The sequence below is a fragment of the Callithrix jacchus genome, chromosome 6, assembly GCF_049354715.1.
Source record: "Callithrix jacchus isolate 240 chromosome 6, calJac240_pri, whole genome shotgun sequence".
NCBI lineage: Eukaryota > Metazoa > Chordata > Mammalia > Primates > Cebidae > Callithrix > Callithrix jacchus.
In genome coordinates, this window is record NC_133507.1 from 54,931,648 (window position 1) to 54,952,469 (window position 20,822).

General features: G+C 42.1%; 1 long non-coding RNA gene and 1 other non-coding gene across 3 annotated transcripts in view; one reads left to right on the forward strand and one right to left on the reverse strand.

Moving 5' to 3' along the window:
• The window catches only part of LOC118154555 (uncharacterized), a 68,703-nt gene extending 63,751 nt beyond the window's left edge, over positions 1-4,952 (reverse strand). For both annotated transcript variants that reach the window (XR_004744577.3, XR_013518873.1), the window contains exon 1: positions 4,756-4,952. This is a non-coding gene — a long non-coding RNA (uncharacterized LOC118154555). The remainder of the gene's footprint in view (positions 1-4,755) is intronic.
• A 12,954-nt stretch (positions 4,953-17,906) lies between these two features.
• LOC118155086 (U1 spliceosomal RNA) lies at positions 17,907-18,070 on the forward strand. The gene has a single exon (XR_004745316.1). It is a non-coding gene; the product is annotated as a U1 spliceosomal RNA (small nuclear RNA).
• Positions 18,071-20,822: the final 2,752 nt, after the last annotated feature.

Genomic DNA, 20,822 nt, shown 5'->3' on the forward strand with positions numbered 1-20,822 from the left:
TAGCCTTTAATGCATCTTGTTTTTTATGAAAATAATAAACAGGACAATTAAAAGAACCCAAACATGAAAGAGCACAAACTGTGTGTTCCATTTATATGAAATTCAAAACCACACTACACTTGCCTGTAGTCATAGAGTTAGTTACCTTTGGCTGAGTCTTCAGTGAGACTGGAAACTCTCTATTTCTTGATCTATATGGTGATTACACAGGTGTATACATATATAAAAATTTTTTGAGTTGCATACTTAATATTTGTGCAGTTACTGTTATGTGAATGTTACTGCCACAAAAATAAACACATCATAAAAGCAAATAAGCCAATAAACAGACACAGACACAATAACCTATAATGACTTGCTAGCTGCAGCTTGCCTATTACTGCGGCCACTTATTCCAACCTGCTGACTGAATCCCATCCCAATTCATAAAATGAATCTGGCTCCCTACCCCCAAAACTCCACAGGAAATTTAAAAAGCTAGAGAAGGGCATTCAGTCCAATAGTTCTACCCACGTGGAGCTCTGTGGCACGGTGTTTATATGCAGAGATGACAGAGCCGGGCTGCCTAGGTTCAAATCCCTGCTCTGCCACTTAATGGTTATAACCTTAAGCAGCTTACGTAAATTCTCTATTCCTCAGTTTCCTGATCTGTGTAATAGGCTTCATAATCAGGATTATACCAGATTAACCCATGTAGATTTACTCAGGAAATAGCCAATAGTATTACATGCCAAGCCTAGAGTAAGAACTTCATCAGTATTACCGCCTTAATCCTTGCAACTTTGCTCTGACTGATGGGTGTTATCCCCATTTTGCAAGTGAAGAAATGGAAGCTCAGAGACTAAATTCGCCTTCGTTTACATAGTTGGTAAGGCACAAAATCAGGATTTGAAATGAGGTCTGTCTCTTCTTTTTCTGTTAAAGGGCTTCTTTGATGCCAACCCAGACCCTCCCAACCTCTGCTTCCTCCTGGACTGCCCTGCGCTAACCCACCATCAATCTACTTGTCTCCCAACGCCTGCTGTTGCACCAGGATCACATGGCCCACTCTTCTGAGAATGTTCCAGTCCTTTGCATTCTGCCTGAGCCCAGGTACAGAACAACCAGTCTAAATAATGAGCAGCAATTGGCTTAAGATGGTGAGCTGAGCTCATTAGATTCTATCCCCTTCCATCCATTGTTTTTTTACAGTAACAAGGGGGAGTTTATTGCTTTTAACAATGAGATCCACACAGCACTGGAAAATAGGAAAGTGTGCCCATTATCAGAACATTTTTGAAATATCTGGTAGATAGGAGTTAAATAAAATCAACATTGACAAGAGTAGGGGGAAAAAAAAAACTACATATCCAAAATTGGCGGCATGTTCTGGTTCCCAGGGGTTTTGGGAGGGGGGAACAAACTTGGCTGCAAGAAAGGAACCAAATAACTAATTAAAATAATGGAAAATTATTTTAAGTTTTACAAATTAATATTAAAAATTATTTTAATTATTACAAATCCAGAGAGATTCCAAACTCAGGACATTTACAGTAATCAAGAATCCAGAAGACTCTGGGCCGACCAACAGTATAATTTAATAAAGAGCTATAGCTGGCCAGGCGCCCCGGTGTCTCACTCTTGTAATCACAGCACTTTGAGAGGCCAAGATGGGCAGATCACAAGGTTAGGAGTTCAAAACCAGCCTGACCAACATGGCGAAACCCGGGAGGCAGGGGCTGCAGTGAGCCGAGATCATGCCACTACACTCCAGCCTGGGCGACGGAGAGAGACTCTGTCCCCCTACCCAGAAAAAACAGCTGCAGCCAGAACATAGGGCCCATGGCCTTCCCCCTGCCCCGCCCCTAAACTGGCCGAAAGAAAACATCAGTAGTGTCTGGCCTGGGGAGTGGGACACGGGAGACGCTTGCGCAGGAGGAAGTGTTAGGAGGAGGCCAAGCAGCAGCGCAAGAAAAAGATGCTCAGGGTCCGCCACCAGTGTGAAACCTGCCTTACTTCAGCATCGTGGCCGGGAAGTCCTGCTCATCTTCCCAGGTGGTGTATTGGTTTTCTATCACCGCCATAACAAATTACCACAAACTTGGTGGCTTAAACCACTACAGATTTACTATTTTATTGTTCTGTAGGTCAGAAGTCTGACATAGGTCCCTCAGGGCTACATTCAAGGTGGCCGCAGGGCACATTCCTTCCTGGAGAATCCAGGGAAGGCTTTTTTGGCTACTAGTGTCCACCCACGTTTCTGTGCTCACAGCCCTCTTCCTCTACCTTCCAAGCTGACAGTGCCGCACCTCTCTCTGACCCTTCTTTCACAGTCCTCCCTCCCTCTGGCCACAGCTGGAAAACAGTCTGTGTTTTTAAGGAATCATGTGGGTGGGCCCACCTGGGTAATTCAGGATCATCTCTTAGTCTTAAAGGCGTTAATGTAATCTCATCTGTAAAGTCCCTTTTGCCACATAAGGAAACATGTTCCCAGGTTCCGGGGATTAGGGGCCATTATTCTGGCCCCACGTGTGGTCACTGGCTGCCTGGCAGATGACCTGCACCCTGGTTTGGTGCTGGAGTACTAGCTGCTCCCACCAGGACCTACATCTGAGGTGATATCAGCCAAGGCAACAATGACTTGACCAGACTGTTGCCTCCTTAGTTCCTGCTGGTTTTCCAAGCCTGATTCTCAGCCTTCTGGTTAATTTTGTGAGCTACCTAAAGCCTGCCAATGAATTATTTTTGCATAAATTACCCAGAGCCAGTATCTGTTACTTGTAATCAAGAATGTTGACTGAAAGGCTGGGCATGTGGCTTATGTCTGTAATCCCAGCACTTTGGGAGGCTGAAGTGGGAGGATCACTTGAGCCCAGGAGTTCCAGGCCAGACTAGACAATATAGTGAGACTTTATATCTACAATTAAAAAAAAAAATATCTAGGTGTGGTGGAGCATGCCTGCGGTCCCAGCTACTTAGACAGAGTAAAATCTTTATGTTAAAAAACATAGGAGTTCATGAATATTTTACATATATACAACAAGAGCATTCAGAGAATAAGTAGTTCATGGAAAATAAAAATCCAATCAAAGGACTTTGCCACTGAATCCCATCACTTGAAATAATGCCTGACACACAGAAGGAACTCACTAAATATTTGCTGAATGAATGAAAGATCAATAGAACCTATAAAATGGAAAATAAAATTAGTACTCTGAAAAATAAAGGTAAGAAACTTTCAAAATTGAAATTAGGCTGGGCATGGGGGCTCATACCTGTAATCCCAACATTTTAAGAGGCCGAGGCAGTGGGCCAGGTGGCTCACACTGTAATCCTAGCACTTTGGGAGGCCAGGGCTGTTGGATCACAACGTCAGGAGTTTGAGACCAGCCTAACCAACATAGTGAAACCTTGTCTCTACTAAAAATACAAAAATTAGCCCAATGTGGTGGCGTGCACCTGCAATCTCAGCTACTTAGGGGGCTGAGGCAGAAGAATCTCTTGAACCTGGGAGTCAGAGGCTCCAGTGAGCCAAGATGATGCCATTGCACTCCAGCCTGGGTGACGGAGCAAGACTCTGTCAAAACGAAAAAAAAAAAAAAAAAGGCCGAGGTGTATTTTGTAAAAGTACGGAAAAATTAGCCAGGCATAGTGTCAGGCACTTCTAATCCCAGCTACTAGGAAACTGAGGTAGGAGAATTGCTTGAACCCGGGAAGTGGAGGTTGCAGTGAGCGGAGATCACACCATTGCACTCCAGCCTGGGTAACAAGAGTGAAACTCTGTCTCAAAAAAAAGAAAAAAGAAATTAAAAGGACAAAGTAAATGGGAGATATAAGAAAGAACTAGGCTGGGCGCGGTGGCTCATGCCTATAATCCCAGCACTTTGGGAGGCCGAGGTGGGTGGATCACGAGGTCAAAAGATCAAGACCATCCTGGTCAACATGGTGAAACCTCATCTCTACTACAAATACAAAAAAAAAAATTAGCTGGGCACGGTGGTGCACGCCTATAGTCCCAACTACTCGGGAGACTGAGGCAGGAGAATTGCTTGAACCCAGGAGGCGGAGGTTGCAGTGAGCCGAGATCACGCCATTGCACTCCAGCCTGGGAAACAACAGCGAAACTCCGTCTCAAAAAAAATAAAAATAAAAATAAGAAAGAACTTAAGCAATATGCGAAATTAATCCAGGTGATTGAAAATTCATCTAAATCCATCTAACAGGAGTTCCAAAACAAAACTAAAAAAGCAATGGAGGGTAAAATCATCAAGGAAAAATTAAATAAAACTTTTCAGAGCTGAAGAAAGTACAATTTTCAACGAAAGGAACCCACTGGCAAGTACCAGTACCATTTAAGAAACCCACAGATCAAGAAAATCCTTCTGAAAAATTCCACATAAATAAACGACAAGCAGATTGGCATCAACTTTCTCATCAACAAACCTGGCTGCTGAAGACCCCAGAGCATTGTCTTCGCAATTCCAAGAGGAAAACAGTTTTTGACTTGGAAGTCTATACAGAGGTAAACTTACAATCAAATAAAAACACTGAAGACACGTTTAAACATACAAAGACTCAGAAGCTTTGCCACAAACACACTATCTCCAAAATCATTACAAAATGTGCTATAACAAGACAATAATGACAAAAAATGCTCCAAAGAAAAATATAATGTGGGACTCAAGTAAAAGAATAAGTCCCCCCACAGACACACAAAAACCAACAGTAAAACTTATGCTTCACTAAGAATAAAACTCATCTGGTAAAATTGCTTACCCTGTCGAGATAGCAGTGGAGAAAGGAGGAAGTTGGAGAGTGTAAATTTCTTGTTTAATAGGAAACTATTTAAGGGTGGCAGAATACGCCATCCAAAAAATGCCACTTTGGCCTAAGGATTATTTTTAAGCTAAAGGCACTTGAAAAATAGCAGATGAAAAATGCACATTCTCATATCCTTTTTTCTTCCTGGAATCAAGAGATAAAAACTCCCATGTGAAAGATGTCCTTGTACCAGGAGAAAAGAAACATTCTTCAACAGAGAATCATAGCCAAGAGAATGCTGTACAAACAGGCTTTGTTAAAATAGTTCTTCTCTTCCTGTAGTCTCCCCTCATAACTCGGTTGCTTTTCTATAATTGCCTCTTTAGTATGCAGGTTTAGCACTTCTTTGGTCGTTTTTTTCCATGAGAGTCCCCATGACATATAAAATTTATAGAAATTTATATACTTTTCTCCTGTTAATCAGTCCTATGTCAATTTCATTTTCAGGGACAACCAAAAACTCCAAGAGGGTAGAAGTAAAATTTTGCCTCCCCTACAATATAAAGATAGATTCATTCTAGATACTCATAGAAAGCATATATAATCATGGGAGTAAACATTTTAAGTTAACCATGTAAATAATTGAAATTGAATACATAACTCTGGCTGGGTACAGTGGCTCATGCCTGTAATCCCAGCACTTTGGGAGGTGAAGGTGGGCAGATCACTTGAGGTCAGGAGTTTGAGACCAGCCTGACCAACGTGGTGAGACCCTGTCTGTACTAAAAGTACAAAAATTAGCCAGGCATGTTGCTGGGTGCCTGTAATCCCAGCTACTCGGGAGGCTGAGGCAGCAGAATCGCTTGAACCCTGGAGGCAGAGGTTGCAGTGAGCTGAGATCAAACCACTGCAATCCAGCCTGGGCAACAGAGTGAGACTCTGTCAAAAAAAAAAAAAAAAAAAAAAGAGTGCCAGGAGTGGTGGCTCACATGCCTGTAATCCTAGCACTTTGGGAGGATGAGGAGGGTAGATCATGAGGTCAGGAGTTTGACACCAGCCTGGCCAACATAGTGAAACCCTGTCTCTACTAAAAATACAAAAATTAGCCAGGCATGGTGGTGTGTGCCTATAGTCACAGCTACTCCGGAGGTTGAGGCAGGAGAACCGCTTGCACCCAGGAGCGGAGGTTGCAGTAAGCCAAGATCATGCCACTGCACTCCAGCTTGGGCAACAGAGTGAAACTTAGTCTCAAAAAAAAAAAAAAAAAACAATATATAAATCTGCCAACCCATGGAACGAAGAAAACTTGATCAATCTAACAAAAAAGGAAAGGCGAAATAAGAAACGGCAAAAAATTGCAACATGGAAGGGAAGCACGTATCAAGATAACAGAAATATATTTAAACATACTACTATCAATAAATGTGAATGAATTCAAAACCATAAATGCCTGGATTAAAACCACGAATTAAAACCCACCAATGCCAGAGTCTCTGGAAAATAGGAAAGGGTGTCCATTATCAGAACATTTTTGAAATATCTGGTAGCTAGAAGTTAAATAAGATCAACACTGATAAGAGTTGGGGGAGGAACCCACATATCCAAAATTGGCTGCATGTTCTGTGCTTCTTTATTTAAAAATTTAGTCCTGATTTGGGTTACAGAGTCTGCAGTTACAGTAGTCTCGTTATTAGGAGGGATTCTGCAATTTCAGTTACTTGTGGTCAACTGTGGTCCAAAAATATTAAATAGAGAACTGGGAAATAAACAAGTCTTAAAGTTTTCAGTTGTGAGCCATTCTGAGGTAGCATGATGAAATCCCACACTGCCCTGCTCAGCCCCATCTGGGGCATGAACCACCCCTCTGTCCCAGCTTATCCATGCTGGAGACACCAGCCATCCCTTAGTCACTTGACCATCTTGGTTACCAGATTGACTGTCATGGTATCACAGCGCTTGTGTGCAAGCAACCCTTATTTTACAAGATTAATCATGCTGGTAATTTGAATATACCAAAGAGAAGCTGTAAAGTGCTTAAGTGGAAAGGCTAAAGTTCTCGACTTTAGGAAAGAAAAAAAATCATATGCTGAGGTTGTTAAGATCTACATAAGAATGAATTTTCTATCCCTGAGTTAAGAAGAAAGAAAAAGAAAAGAAATTCATGATAATTTTGCTGGTACACCTCAAACTGCAAAAGTCTCAGCCACTGTGTATGCTAAGTGCTTAGTTAAGATAGAAGTGGCATTAAGTTTGTGGGTGAAAGACAAGGAAAGAAAGGTGTTCTAATCAGTGGCAATTGGGTTTGGTAGTACTCAAGGCTTCAGCATCCACTGGGGGGGCTTGGAACTATTCCCCTCTGCTAACTGGGGACTACTGTGTATGCTGTTTACAAAATAGATACCTACAGTTTTAACAGAAAAGAAGGCTATTTCCAAATGATAAAAGTCAAAATTCGCTAACAAAACTCAAGAGTCAAGAACTTTTATTCACTCAATATAGAACTTCACAATTCAGAAAACAAAGATGTTAGAAATACAAGAAGAAATTAAAATCAATCAATCTATAATGATGGGGGAAACTATCTATTTCAGAAATTGATAGACAAAAAAATCATCAAGCATATTTGAGCAGTGCATTTAACCACCTTGAACAACTTTGCAAAGATGGCAGGAAACTTCATCGCACAAAATCCAACTATGTTCATCTTACTCCATCTCCAGGTGGCAGTGGACACATTTGACACTAGTCTCTGGAGATGTCATGCTCTCCTGACTCCTGCTACTTTTTGGGTCCAATGTGGCCAGTCTGCTTTGCTGGTGCCTCTTCCTGTTTGTGACCTCCCAGTGTTGAGATAGCCCCAGATGCAGTCTTCCCCCTTCTCCTCTCCTCTCTCTACTCTGCCTTCCTAGGGGACCTCACTAGTCCTCAGTCTTTAAGTGCCATCCCTATGTTGATGACACCCAGATTGATTTCTCCAGTCCTTAACTCACCCGAGCTTCAGTTCCCTTTATCCAAATCCACCTGAATATCTGATAGGCATCTCAAATTTAACATGTCTTAAACTAAACTCTCAGCTTCTCTACATACATCCTGAAGTTTTTGGTTGTTGTCTCAGATTCTTTTTAATCATGGTAAAATACGTGGAACAGAACATTGACCACTGTAACCATTTTAAAGTATACAATTCCATGGCATTTGTATATTCGCAGTGCTGTTCAACCAGCTCCACTATCTAGCTGCAGGGCTTTTTCTTCACCCCAAATGGGAACTCCATATTTATTAATCACTCATTCCCAGTTACTCTTTCACTGACCTGAACCCCTGACCTTTTTAACTCTACAGATTTGCCTATTTTGGATATTTCATATAAATGGAATCATACAACATGGGGTGTTTGGTGTCTGGTTTTTGTTACTTAGCATGATGCTTTCAAGGTTCATTCATGTGGTAGCATGTCAGTATGTCCTTCCTTTTCATAGATGAGTGACATTCCACTGTATGGATATACCACATTTTGTTTATCCATTCATCTATTGATGTATACTGGGTTGCTTCCATCAATACATACCAAAGTTTTTCTTCCCATGGCACCCCCACACCAACCCTCCTCCTCCCCAATCATCTCTATTTCAGCTGGCAGCGCCACCACTGACCCAGGTATTAGGCTTAAAACCTAGGAGTCACCTTTGACTCCTCTCTTTCCCTTGGCCCCACCCCACCTCTGACATCCAAACCATCAGCATATCGTGTTATATCATCCAGATGCATCCCAAGTTTGGTCACATTTCACCACTTCCCCAGATGCTACCTAGTCCATGCTACTGTCACTCTAGCCACAACTCAAAGTCTTCTTGCTTCTTTCATCCCCTTGCAATTCATTTCCCCTCAGCACAACATTATCTCTTAAAAGTATAGATCAGGCCAGGTGCAGTGGCTCACACCTGCAATGCCAGCACTTTGGGAGGCTGAGGCGGGTGGATCAAGAGATCGAGACCATCCTGGTCAACATGGCGAAACCCCATCTCTACTAAAAATACAAAAAATTAGCTGGGCATGGTGGTGCGTGCCTGTAATCCCAGCTACTCAGGAGGCTGAGGCAGGAGAATTGCCTGAACCCAGGAGGCGGAGGTTGCGGTGAGCCGAGATCGCACCATTGCACTCCAGCCTGGGTAACAAGAGCGAAACTCCGTCTCAAAAAAAAAAAAAAAAAAAGTATAGATCAGATCATGCCACACTAGGACTGAGGAGCCTCTGATGCCTTCCCATTACACTGAAATAAAGCCTAAACATCATGCTGTGGTCAGTAAGGCCAGCATGAAGTGGCCCCTGCCTACCTACTTCTCTGAGCATCTCCTACACTCTCCAGCCACAATGGCCTCCCTCCGACCTTCTCCCACATACTCCCTTAGCTTCCTTCTGGTATACAGGCCTTCCCCTCAGACCATCTCAACATGCAGAGAAGCCTTCCTTGACTCTCCGATCTGAAATAGGGCCCTCACCCCAGTCTCCCTCTATGCCCTTAAACTGACCGGTTTTTCCCTCACTCACACAACTTAGAACCATGTGAAACTATCTTATTTTTGTCTCGTATATTATCTGTCTTCCCCTACAAGACTGTAAGCTCCGAGAAAGTAGGTTACTTTGCCTTCAGCCAAATCCCTGGAGCCTAGAACAGTACCTAGCATGTGGGAGGCATTCAATAAACTCTTGTTGCTTGAATAATGAATACAATGTATTATATACACACATAGAGGACTTTGTGCTCAATAAACAAAATATCCATTCTTTGCAAATATCTTTGAACATTTACATGAATAGACCACAGAGCACTTGGTGAGACTATAAATTACTATAAGCTTTCTAATGAATAATCTGATAACATCCAATTTTCAAATGCAAATATCCTTTGAACCAACACCATTTATTGAAAAGCCCTTTCTTTCCACATTGAATTTCATTGGCACCTTTGTGATACATTAAGTGATCCTCTGTGTGAGGGTCTATGTGTGGACTCTATTCCTTTCTGTTTATCTATTGTCTATTAGATCCCTTTCAGTAATGACATAAAGGTTCATATGGACCTGGAAAATGTTTCCTTTCCACAGTGTTAGTTTTTTCTACTGGTGTATGTCCTGGTGCTGGTTACTCTATACAACAATAGATTTAGTAAAGATTCAGTACTATGGTAATATAGAAAATGCTTTTGGTTTTGCTAAGATTTTCACCATATTTTGAAGCATTTTCTGGGACATCATCCTCTTGGACCTTAGTGTATATGTGTGGAGGAGGAAGAGAGCCATAATTTTTTTGAAATTAAGGGAACTACCATTTGCCTTTTTTCTTTTCTTTTTCTTTTTTTCTTCTTTCTTTTTTTTTTTTTTTTGAGAGGGAGTCTCACCGTGTTGCTCAGGGTGGAGTGCAGAGGCACACTATCTGCTCCCTGCAACCTCCACCTCCCAGGTTCAAGCGCTTTTCCTGCCTCAGCCTCTTGAGTAGCTGCGATTACAGACACGTGCCACCACATCCGGCTAATTTTGTGTATTTTTAGTAGAGACGGGGTTTCACCATATTAGTCAAGATGGTCTTGATCTCCTGACCTCGTGATCCGTATGGCAACAATTTCTAAAATCTCTAGCATCTACAAGCCTTCTTTGTTGAAATAATAATTTCAATGATAAATTTACTTAAAGAAAACAGAAAAAGCTGGTAGAAGATGGGAGTATTTGTGCAAGACTTTCTTTCACAGTCCTGTGATAGAAATAAAATAAAACTGATGTCCTGTGAGAGTTTACATTTAACTTCTTGCCTCATCAGATCCTTTTACCAAGTTTTACACTGTGAAATGATCTCTCTCTCCCTCTCTCTAGTTGCTATGGAGAAGAAACGTCTTTTTCATCTCTTTATTAGGCGTTTTTTTTAAATTATGAAGATCTGTATTTTCAGAGCCAGACTCTGATATGTCATTAGTTAGCACTAAAAGCAGAGCATGACCTGTGAGTCTCAATTTTAGAAATGGAAATGGATTGTTAGGATTTGACTTGATAGTAGTGCAATAGGAACAATTTATCTTCCATGTTACAAAGAACAAGAGTCAGGCTGACATTGGACTTCTCATCAGCAACACTGTGCTGTATGGTTTGAATGTGTCTTCTCCAAAATTCAGATGTTAAATTAAACCTCATTGGTCAGTATGATGCTGTTAAAAGGTGGGGTTTTTAAGAGGTGATTAGGCCGTGAGGGCTCCTCCCTCACAAATGGGATGAAAGCCCTTATAAAAGAGGCTTCAGGCTGCTTTCAGCCCTCTTGCCCTTCTGACTTCTGCCTGGAGAGGACACGGCATTCCTTCCCTCTGGAGGATGCAGCAATAAGGGTCACCTTGGAAGCAGGGCACAGCTCTCACCAGACAACTGAAACTTCCAGCACCTTGACCGTGAACTTCCAGCCTTCAGAACTGTGAGAAAGTAAATTTCTGTTCTTTATAAATTACCCAGTCTATGGTATTTTGTTATAGCAGCAGAAATGGGCTAAGACACAAAGGTACTAAAACACACTGAGGAAATAGCTATATTATTGGTAACATGATTGTAAACTGGAATATCGTGGCCAGGCAAGCACAATAAAGTGTGAAGGTGGAATAAAGACATTTTCACATGTGCAAGGACTTGCAATTATGTCTCGTGCCCATTTTTGGGAAGTTGCTTAAAAATATTCTGCAGGCTGGACACAGTGGTTCACTCCTGTAATCCCAGCACTGTGGGACACCGAGGCAGGTGAATCACAAGGTCAGGAGTTTGAGACCAGCCTGACCAACATGATGAAACACCATCTGTACTAAAAACACAAAAATTAGTTGGGTGTCATGGCACGTGCCTGTAATCTCAGCTACTCAAGAGGTTGAGGCAGCAGAATTGCTTGAACCTGGGAGGCGGAGGTTGCAGTCAGCAGAGATCATGCCATTGCCCTCTAGCCTGGACAACAGAGTGAGACACTGTCTCAAAAACATATATATATTCTGCAGCACAACAAGGAGAAAACGAAGAGTGGAGAAAACCAGTGATCGGGGAAACAGTGAAACAAACCCAAAAAGCAAGAAAGGGACATTGCAATGTGACTTGCTAAGAAGCAAGTCCCCAGGAGGAAGGTCACCAGGGAAAAAAGTGTTTGTGGAGGAAGGGAATGGTTGTAAGCAATAAAATGAAATAACTGAAAAAAGGTTGAAAATATTATAAAGGCAAATGACACAAGAGACGTAAAAAAGGCAACTAGAAATATCAGGAAAAAAAAAAACCAGGCCGGCATGGTAGCTCACTTCTGTAATCCCAGCACTTTGAGGCGGGTGGATCACCTGAGGTCAGAAGTTCAAAACCAGCCTGACCAACATGGTGAAACCCCCATCTCTACAAAATTAGCCAGACAGGGTTGGCGTGGGCCTATCATCCCAGCTACTCAGGAGGCTGAGGTGGGAGAATCACTTGAACCCAGGAGGTGGAGGTTGCAGTGAGCTGAGATTGTGCCATTGCACTCCAGCCTGGGTGACAGAGAGAGACTCAGTCTCAAAATAAAATAATAATGATGATAGAAATCAAGCTTAGTGAGATGCCAGCTCCTACTGGGAGACGGAAGAAAATACTTTTTGAAATAATTTCTGCTACTTCTTTAATGAAATTCCTTATTTTATGTTTCCTTTCTTTAGCATCCTTTACTTAATGCCACATCTACCTATGTAGAATTAAAACCAAGCAGTATTGGGAGGTCTGAGCGCAGTCAAGGAAACTCATTTCCAAATTCTTCTTTCGAAATCTGTTTTGGCTGAAAACAAATGCACTCATTTTTGGGAAGCAGAGCTACTTAAGCAAGATCCGGCCTAGGAGAAACAAGGATGTTCTACATCTTGTTTTGTTATTTCTGAAGACAAAAAAGACAATGTGCTTTACGTTATTTTCAAAGGAAGCACTAGGTGGCACTTGTGATGTACTCAATAGTTGCCTCAGATCCTTTTTGGAAAAGGTTTGATAGAAAAAAAAAATGCAATAAATATTAAAATGGGAAAATCGTCATTACAATAATGAAGATCAGTATGATTGTGTTTACTGTGTTACTATGTATGAGCAATATCTTTATGCAGTATTTGCATTTAAAATCTGGGCTTCGCTTTCTTGATAAAAACTGCAAGAGGTGAACTGACATTTCTATGATATGTGAAAACCCCATATCACCAAGATAATAAAAATATAATGCTTGATTTGCAAAAAAATTTATGATAAATCTTTTAAATAGTTTTTGTCTTCCATTTAGAGTGTTTAAATTTGTAAAAACAGATAACAATACATTTTTAAAGGTCCATCTATTGTTTAAAGCAAAATTTTAAAAATTAACTTAAAAGGAGGCACCGCAGCTTCAGGGTTTTAACTAATACTAACCAAAAAAAGAGAGAGAAAGAAAGAGAGATGAAGATTAAAGCAGATATTTCAGGGTTTTTTACCATTTTTAAGCTAATAACATAAAGACTGTAAGCAAATGTATTTTTTTTTTTTTTTTGAGACAGAGTTTCGCTCTTGTTACCCAGGCTGGAGTGCAATGGCGCCATCTCGGCTCACGGCAACCTCCGCCTCCTGGGTTCAGGCAATTCTCCTGCCGCAGCCTCCTGAGTAGCTGGGATTACAGGCACGCGCCACCATGCCCAGCTAATTTTTTGTATTTTTAGTAGAGATGGGGTTTCACCATGTTGACCAGGATGGTCTCGATCTCTTGACCTCGTGATCCACCCGCCTCGGCCTCCCAAAGTGCTGGGATTACAGGCTTGAGCCACCGCGCCCGGCCGCAAATGTATTCTTTTCTGTTATTCAGTTAGTTTCCATTTGGCAAGTGCTTAATTACCTCAAGGTCCCACTTTAACATAGAGAGATTTCACGCCTTTAACAGACATTCAGGTTGAGAAGGAACTATGAAAAGTAGAAAATATTGTTGCCAAATACCATGGCAACAACTGTAGCCTGCAGACCTTTTTATGATACTGCATCTTTCCCCTACCTATTGTCTAGCCTTGGCAGTTTAATGGATTAGGTTCTCTTGCGGCTTCATCTCACTTTTCTACCTCTTATTCTTCCTTTGTCTCATTTTTGTTCCTTATTTTAAATGTACTTTTTCTTGCTGTACCTTTGTAAGATAATTTAACACAATGAAATCCTTTTGGAACAAGCTAGGTTATAAATAAATTAATAATGAAGCTAATATACTGTCTTGTAATTGCCTTAATGTGTGGGTTTGGATGAAATTGACATTTTGAAGGTAGTATCTCATATAGTAGTAAACTCAGCATGTCAGAACTCAGAGCTAAATATGCAAAACAGCGACAGTGCTCAAAAAAATCTTGGATCTCGGTATAATCGTTGGATGTCTTTGGATGCAAATGATAGAAATGGATTCTGACTAACTGAAGCAAAAAGAGACCTTAACAGGGTGCCAGTTAAGAACTCAGAGGATAGATGGGGGGGCTGGAGAGCCAAATCAGGACACAAGACAGAATGAAGGCAACTCCTGGAGTCCAGGCAGCATGAACAACTGAAGGATCTTATCTGGGTGCTGCTGCTCCAATATCCGTGTTCCAATATTCTCCCATTCCTTATGCACCTCCACTCAAGATTAAAAGTTCCAAGAGTCCAGACTGCTAAATGTTTTCTGGGCATTCACTGATTTATCCTACTAAAAATATGTGAGACCCGGTGCGGTAGCTCATGCCTATAATTCCATCACTTTGGGAGGCCGAGACAAGAGAATTACTTGAGCCCAGGAATTTGGTGTCACCAGCCTGGGCAACATAATGAGACACCATCTCCACAGATAAATAAATAAATTAGCCAGGCGTGGTGGTGCACATCTGTAGTACCAGCTACTTGGGAGGCTGGGGTGGGAGAATTGCTAGAGCCTGGGAGTTCAAAGCTGCAGAGAGTGAGTGGCGATCACACCACTGTCCTCCTGCCCAGGTGACTGAGAGAGATCCTCGCTCTCTCTAAAAAAAGGAAAATTTAATATGGAATAAAAGCTCTCTTAAAAGATTGCCAAAACATAAAATAGCATAAATTTGGAAAAAGAAGGCATTCCAGGAGTCCATTTGTCTTACTTTGGGTCACATGTAGCTCCTTGGTTGCAGAGTAGGGATGACAAATATTGAGTTACATTCCCATCAAGACTGTCCTCCAACTGGGAGATACAATAGGAAATTGGGGTGCTCCTGGGAAGGGAAAATGGTCATCTGCAACCCCAAAAACAATGTATGTGTATCACATTACAGCAAGAGTAGGTTGTACATTTCTCTGTTGTATCCTAAAGCTCTATCATGGGACAAGCACTGTCTCTGAAAAGTGCATGTCCTCAAAATGCAACTTTGTATAGAAATAGAACTACTGCTGATGTTATTAGTTAAGGATCAAGATAAGACCTCACTGGATTAGAGTAGACCCTAAATCTAATAATTGTCCTTATGAGAGTAAAAACAGCATGCACAGAGACACACAGAGAAGAAGGTGATGTGAAGACAGAGCCAGAGACTGGAGCAATGCACCTACCAGGCAAGGAACACCAAGGCTCACTGGTGTCACCAGAGGCTAAGAAAGAAGCATTGGAAAGTTTCTCCCGCAGAGCCCCCAGGAGCCACTAAGCTTATCCACACTTTGATTTGGGACTTCTGGTCTCCAGAATGGTGACAGAATACATTTCTATTGTGTTAAGCTACTCATTTTGTGCCACATGGTTATGGCAGCTGCTGAAAACTAAAGCAACCCCTAAGAGCAGAGTCACTGGCAAAACCCTAAGAAGGAAAACCATGAGAATAGGCACATGGTCAATGCATTTTTATGACAGTGAATACAAGTTTTCCTTTTTATTTCAAAAGGAAGTAAATTTATGAATGGTTTAGTTCATTTATGCCACAAAGAGCTGTTGAATCCCTCTTATGTGCTGGGACATTCTAGGACCTGGAAATAAAGGGGTGAACCAATGAGACAGAATCATTAATCTCAGAGGGCTTGTACTCAGAGGGTTAACAGTAAACAAGACATATCGGGGTTGAGATCAGGGCTGGGAGGAAAGTGAAGCTGGATGATGTGATCTAAAGTGATGGACAGGAAGTGGGAAGCCCGTTCAGATTGGTGGTCGGTCAAGGAGAAAAGAGCAGAGACCCAATCATGAGAAAGAGTCAGACATTCTTGAGCTGGGAGAAGGGCATTCCAGGCAGAGAGAACAGAGAGAAACTGGAGTGGTGGGACTGCTGACAAGCAGAAGGAGATAAACTAGATTTAGGCGGGGACAGTTCATGACTTATTTATTTATTTATATATTTTTGAGATGGAGTTTCACTCTCGTTGCCCAGGCTGGAGTGCAATGGCGTGATCTCGGCTCACCGCAACCTCTGCCTCCTGGGTTCAGGCAATTCTCCTGCCTCAGCCTCCTGAGTAGCTGGGATTACAGGCATGCACCACCACACCCAGCTAATTTTTGTATTTTTAGTAGAGACAGGTTTACCATGTTGGCCAGGCTGGTCTTGAACTCCTGAACTCGTGATCCGCTGGCCTTGGCCTCCCAAAGCGCTTGGATTACAGGTGTGAGCCACTATGCCTGGCCTCATGGTTTATTTTCTGAGACATGTCATAAAAGTGTAGAATCTTAAGCAGGAGAGTAACACCTGCTGATTTAAACATTTAGTCCACCTGCTGTGTGGGAAAAAAACTGCAGTAGGGCAAAGGGTGAAGGGGACACCTGGGAGGCTAGCGCAGGCCAGATGAGAGTAAACGGGGCTCAGAATCAAGTAGTTAGTGAGCTGTAGAGAAGTGGGCTAATTCTGGCTATGTGAGAGGTCAAATTTGACAGGACTAGTAATTATTAGTTAAGTGCTTTCTCTTGGTACACCAAGAATTACTTGAAATTCTATAAGGGATACCTTATAGAAAATATTATACTGGCTGGGCACGGTAGCTCATGCCTGTAATACCAGCACTTTGGGAGGTTGAGGCAGGCAGATCACGAGGTTAAGAGATCAAGACCATCCTGGCCAACATGGTGAAACCCCGTCTCTACTAAAAATATAAAAATTAGCTGGGCATGTTGGCCCATGCCTGTAGTCCCAGCTACTTGGGAGGCTGAGGCAGGAGAATCACTTGAACCCAGCAGACAGAGGTTGAGTAAGCCAAGATCGCACCACTGCACTCCAGCCTGATGACAGAGTGAGACCCTGTCTAAAATTATATATATATATATATATATATATGACTCTAATATTTAGGAGGTTTGCATTAAATTGAACAGAAAAGATGGTATACATATGACATATTTATAAAACACATACAAACTCAGAATGCCTCAGTGTGTGTTTGATAGAGGCAATAAAGGTAGGAAAGAAGGTCCCTGTGCCAATACAGGTAACAAGGAAGGCTCCATGCACTTGAGATGGGCCTTTGAAGATACATGAGATGGAAGGAGAGCATTCCAGGGCAGATTAGTCATGAATGAAAGAAAAGAGAAAAGTGGACAATGATTGGGCAATATTTAGGGTGGGTGAATAAACTGATTTGATTGGATTAGAGAGCTTATACACAAAATATTACCAGTAAAATTATGTCAGTAAAGTGAGGATAGATGATAGAGGACTGAAATTCAGGAGGAGTTTAGATTTAATCTTTTAGCTGGGCGTGGTGGCTCTTGCCTGTAATCCCAGCACTTTGAGAGGCTGAGGCGGGCAGATCACTTGAGGTCAGGAGTTCAAGACCAGCCCGGCTAACATGATAAAACCTCGTCTCTACTAAAAATACAAAAATTACCAGGTGTGGTGGCAGGTGCCTGTAATCCCACCTATTCAAGAGGGTGAGGCGCGAGAATCACTTGAACCTGGGAGGCAGAGGCTTCAGTAAGCCGAGATCGCACCACTGCACTCCAGCCAGGGAAACAGAGCAAAATGCTGTCTCAAAAATAAACACGTAAATAAAATAAAATAGATTTACTCTTTTAGGCCAGGGGTCTGTAAACTTTTTCTGAAAAGCCCCAGGTGGTAAATCTTTTTGATTTGACAGACCATGCAGTCTTCATCTCAACTCTCAACTTTTTCCCTGTAGTGTAAAGACAGCCATACCCAAAACTTTGAAAATGAGCATGGCTGTTTCAATAAAACTACTAATGAACTTATCTGGCAGGGGAGATACCATGATCATGAAGGTGGTTTTCCCAGGGCGAGGCTTATTCATTGCACTCCAGATGTGCTGACCCCTGTGATTTCCCCAAATGTGGGAAACTCAACTGCATTATTTGTGGTAGTGGGGGACTGCGATCATGCTTTCCCCTGTTAAAAAAAATACATATATATACTAATGAAAACAGATGGCTGTGGGTCATGGTGGCTCATGCCTGTGGTCCCAGTGACTCAGGAGGCTGAGGTGGGAGGATCCCTTGAAACCAGGAGTTTGAGGTTGTGCTGAGCTATGATCACACCACTACACTCCAGCCTGAGTGGCAAAAGTAGACTTCATCTCAAAAAATAAAAAAATTAAACAACAACAACAAAAAACAGTGGCAGATTGGACTTGGCCTTTGGGCTAGAGCAGTAGAGCAATAAAATAAAAATGGTGTTTTATTTGGATTTTCAAAGTAACCACATACAAGAGTAGTGGGCATTTTTAGCTATTCAGCATCCATTTCACCTGTCCTTCATCCTCATTCTGTCCGAGTTTTCTGTTGGATGCCTACTTCTCTCATATGTTTAGGGAGAATCTGATTGCACTCCCAGATCTAAGAGTCAAAGCCCATCAGGTTATCCTGTCTCTCTTCCCACAGTATTGATTCACACAACCCAGACGCAAGCCACCTAGTGCATGCTGTTTCTCAGGCACAGATGTTGGTTCAGGAAGGACATCTGGCAAAAGGTGTCCAATAACATTCAAAGGATGTTCACTGGAGCTTCTGGAAAGAAGCTTTCTCACTTCTCTGAATGCCACCACAGAGGACACTCTCTTCTCTTCTGGGTGGGATGGTATACAGATACAAAGCCTGGATCTCCAGATTCATTTGGCCACCCTGAGAGAAGCAAGATCTGGAATGAAGTTGACAAGACTGAAGACAGAGAAGAGAAAGGTAAAGAAGACAGGGCTTGTATAACAACTAAATTAAACCTACCCTGGAGCCTATCCTACCTTGGAATTTTTAGCCAATAAATCACTTCCATTGCTTAAATTTGTCTGAGTTATCAGTCCCTTGAAATTGAAAGTATTCCATTGTCACAGCAAAATCACACGAAATGGGGAAATGCTGAAGGGAGCCAGAGCAGACGGGAGACTAGGCACGAAGTGATGAAATGAGACAGCAGTGAGATGAAGAAGAGGGACAGCCTGAGTCACAGGAAGGGGAGAATTAATTTGGGAGGCTAATCTGTATCAGTGGGACCAGCATGTCCTCGTTAAATAAGAGACAAAGAGAAAAATTACAAAACATAGCTTCTTTTCCTCACCACACCTCACCACCTCATCACTAAAGGCCTATTTATAGCGCGTCCTTCTACCCAATACACCAAGTTTGGCTATCATGAAAAAATTGCAAGGCATACTAAAAGGCAAAAAACACAGTTTGAACAAACAAGCATGGCAGGAATGTTGGAGTTATTAGAGGGAAAATTTCAAATACCGATGATTCATATGCTAAGGGCTCTACTGGATAAAGCAGGCAGTGTGCAAGAACAGATGAACAATGGAAGCAGACACAGAAATCCTTAAAAAAAAAAACAGCCTGGGTGAGGTGGCTCACATCTGTAATCCCAGCACTTTGGGAGGCTAAGGCAGGCAGATCACCTGATGTCGGGAGTTTGAGACCAGCCTGACCAACACGGAGGAACCCCATCTCTACTAAAAATACAATGGTGGCGCACACCTGTGATCCCAGCTACTTGGGAGGCTGAGGCAGGAAAATTGCTTGAACCCAGGAGGTGGAGGTTGCAACTGAGCCAGGATGGTGCCATTGCACTCCAGCCTGGGCAACAAGAGTGAAACTCTGTCTCAAAAAAAAAAAAAAGAAAAACAGAACAAAATTTCAAAGAACTGGGACAACTATGAAAGGTCTAACAAACTCATAATGGAAATACTAAAATGGGACGAAAGATGAAAAAGAACAGAGGAAATATTTGAAATAACAATATCTGATAATTTCCCCCAAATTAATGTCTGATACCAAACCACAGATATAGAAAGCTCAGAAAACCCCAAGCAGGATAAGGGCTAAAAAAAAAAAAAACACACACACACCCCGTAGGCTGGGTGCAGTGGCTCATGCCAGTAATCTCAGCACTTTGGGAGGCTGAGGCAGGTAGATCACCTAAGGTCAGGAGTTTGAGACCAACCTGGCCAACATGGTGAAACCCAGTCTCTACTAAAAATACAAAAACGAAGTGGGCATGGTGGCGTGCACCTGTAATCCCAGGTACTCAGGAGGCAGAGGCAGGAGAATCACTTGAACCTGGGAAGTGAAGGTTGCAGCGAACTGAGATAGCAGCACTGTACTCCAACCTGGGTAACAAAGTGAGACTCTATCTCAAGAAAAAAAAAGAAAACACACACACAAAAAAACCTTGCCTATCATTTTTATATTACAGAAAAATCAAAGAGAAAGAAAAAATTCTAAAAAAGCCAGAGGGAAAAATATTCTTACCTACAGAAGAGCAAAGATAATAATTATATCCAACTCTAATCAGAAATCATGCAAGCAAAAAGATAGTGGAATGCAAAATTTGAAGTGTTGAGAGAAAAAGAGCACCAACATAAAATTCTGCACCCAGAGAAGTTATTCTTCAAACGTGAAGGAGAGGCCAGGCACAATGGCACAGAGGCCAAGGCAGGCAGATCTCTTGAGGCCAGGAGTTCAAGACCAGCCTGGCCAACATAGTGAAACCCCACCTCTACTAAAAACACGAATTAGCCGAATGTGGTGTCACACAACTGTAATCCCAGCTACTCAGGAAGCTGAGGCATAGAATCACTTGAACCTGGGAGGTAGAGGCAGGCTGCAGTGAGCAGAGATTACACCACTGCACTCCAGCCTGGGCAACAGAGCAA